At 39.1% G+C, this 2728-nt stretch overlaps 1 long non-coding RNA gene across 1 annotated transcript; it reads left to right on the top strand.

Annotated features, from left to right (window-relative positions):
* The first annotated feature begins 395 nt into the window (after nt 1-395).
* LOC141371515 (uncharacterized) lies at nt 396-2256 on the top strand. The gene is made up of 3 exons (XR_012376513.1): nt 396-445; nt 1025-1095; nt 1889-2256. It is a non-coding gene; the product is annotated as an uncharacterized lncRNA (long non-coding RNA).
* Nucleotides 2257-2728: the final 472 nt, after the last annotated feature.

The raw sequence follows: 2728 nt of genomic DNA, 5'->3' as shown, positions 1-2728 counted from the left end.
TACTTGGTTTAGGAAATGGACATACCTAACAGCATATGATTCATCACCTGATACAGGTAGGAGAAAACACTGCTGATTTTTCTTCGGGGCACTCTGTCTTTTAAGAAGATGGGACAGGAGCAGTATTTTTTCATGTTCTGTCCAGTTCTGAGGATATTGTGGATTCTCAACAATTACGAAATTATCCATGATCGTGTGAATAGATTCTGCAAGTTATTTACTTCCTGAAAGAACATTCAGCTTTTTCCAGATCCAGGTGTTGTGGAGGAAGAACTTAACTGCCTTTCAAGGTCCTTCTAGCTGAACTAAGAATCAAATGGACATGAGACAGAGTCCACGCAGACATGGAAATTCCAAAGGCAGTGAGGCAACACAAGCTTATTATGAACTAAGAAGAGGGAAGAAGTCTGAGGCTACAGAGGAGAGAAAGAAGTTTAGCAGGAAGGTGAGAGAAGGTGTTTGGAAAACAAACATTGCCCTATCATGCAGATACGTTTCTCAGTTGGAGAGGAGTCTCTGTTAATAACTCTCTTCCTGGTACAAGCAGGCAGTTGAGGGAGAGATAAAGAGTTTTCCCTGAATCCGCTGGGGTTTGATTGCTTTTAGTTCAAAATAATGTTCATGCCAAGATGGCCCATTTTGGGGTGGCCTGCCCTTGGCCCTGACAGAGGGGAACAGAGTACTCTAAAATCAGGAGAGGGAAGAAGTGTATTCATTTTGTGGATGAATGACATTAATTGCTGATGCTGTAAGTAGAACCAAATCAAGAAATCATTTTTTTTCCCTTTAGATGATGCTAATTTATTTAATGTTTTGAAGTGTCTCTGAGTTCAAAAGTGTCTTTGAATACACCGCTTTCTTGTTATAACCGTGATTCATCATTTACTACCCGTGACACTTGGGGAAGTTTGCTTAGTCTCTCTGACCTCACTCTCCTCATCTGCAAAGTGAGAGTAGGAGTGTCATAAAGTTTCCATAAATTACTACATTTAAACACTCACTAAATGGCAGCTATTATTTACAGATTTCAGAAAAATGATTGAAGCAAGGAAATCTCATATACTGAAGCTCGTGTAAAGGCAAAATGGCAACACTGTAAGTCAAAATCTTCTGTGTGGCATCTGTGTTATGGCATTTGGCACACTTACTGTTATGTTAATAGAATTGTCAGGACAACAGATATTGTGCTAGGTGAACCCAGGCTTCATTTTCACTGTATCACAGACTTCACCTTTATTTAAAGAGGGATGATGAAATGCAACAGTAGAAAATAGTACTCATTTGTAACAATTAGCCTTGAACTTTTACATATGTGTTGAGCAAGATAGGCAATCCTCCTTAGCCAATTCATTTTCAAGACACAACCTCTGCCTTTGCTTTCTCATTATATACGTATAACATTATATATATGTATACACACACACACACACACACACACACACACACACATAAAACACCTGGCAGAGGACCATGCCTCTGTGGTCTCTACCTGATAGATGGACCATTCCTGGTGATGCCCCACTTGCTCCTAACAGGTGCATCTCTTTTTTCTATTTTTGCTTTTCCTCTCTCCCACTTACACTCTCCTTGAAACATACTCTTTATTTTCTTTAATTTTTTTCTTCTCGCAGTCTGAGGTTTGCCAAAAGAAGTTGCATCATCTGTCAGGTTTTCACTACCAATGTAGTGATAGATAGAAACAGATTAGTAAGCCTTTAGGAGAGTATGCCTTATTAAATAAAGGAAAGATAACATTTCTTGGCTTTTCTAAACGTTATGTTCACTGTACATCCTTTTTGTTTGAATTAATTGTGTTTTCCAGTAATGGCTGAGATTAGAGTTCCATTGCAAAGTCGAACTTACTTACTTCTGTAATTCTTCCTGACAGAATAATAATACAGCTAGTGAAGTCTGACCTAGGCGAAGAACTCCAGAAGAAAGTAAGTAGCAGCTGGTTATGTATTGTTGCTCTGGGGTTATGCATTTCTCTCCACCCTTTAAGAAAGTGAGTGGAGATACCACCTGGAATAATTACGACAAAGCAAAGAAGGGAATAACTTGCTTTAAAACAATGAAGCCAACAGTAGAAGAATCCATGTATAGGCTAACATTTCTAGCCTGTGAGTGAGGAGCAGACATCCTGCATTTGGCTGACTTCGCACACTACAAACCGGTGGGCTCAGTGCCCAAGGAATATGCTGTCTGTACAGGTACAAAAGGGCTGGAGAGAAAAGGAGACAGTTGCTAAAGAACAGGGAACTAGGATTCAATCAGACTCAAAAACAGATTGACTTCTTCTCCAAGTTCTGTTTTAATAATGAATAAAAACATTGCAACTCCCTAGACATTGCCATTTTCATGACGATTGCACTTCTACTCCTCAGCTTGCAGTACTGTTATATTGTACAGTTCATTCTCTAGTTAGATTGGCAGCCTATCCTGTATATGCTATTTCTTCAAGTTGTACACCTGAAAAGCCATATTTCCCTTCTTCTTTTTTCTTTGGTCAAAGGGCATTTATGTGGCTTTGTGACTTCACCCTTTTGGTGAAAGGGTGTTGTCCTCAAGCTTCAACTGGCATTTCTGCCTCTTATGGAACCTAAGATTTCTGTTTCAAACAAATTCTTCAATTGTAATTTTTCTATTTCCCACGATTCTCAAAAAGAAATGGAAATTGGTCAAGCTATCAGAAAAACTCAGAGTCATCATCGTGATGCATCGTGATGCA

This window comes from Callorhinus ursinus, unplaced genomic scaffold, assembly GCF_003265705.2.
Source record: "Callorhinus ursinus isolate GAN/ISIS: 27379988/994484 unplaced genomic scaffold, GSC_fseal_2.0 scaffold3, whole genome shotgun sequence".
Lineage (NCBI taxonomy): Eukaryota > Metazoa > Chordata > Mammalia > Carnivora > Otariidae > Callorhinus > Callorhinus ursinus.
Note: the sequence above shows the minus strand (reverse complement) of the source record. Positions and strands in the feature narration are given on the sequence as shown.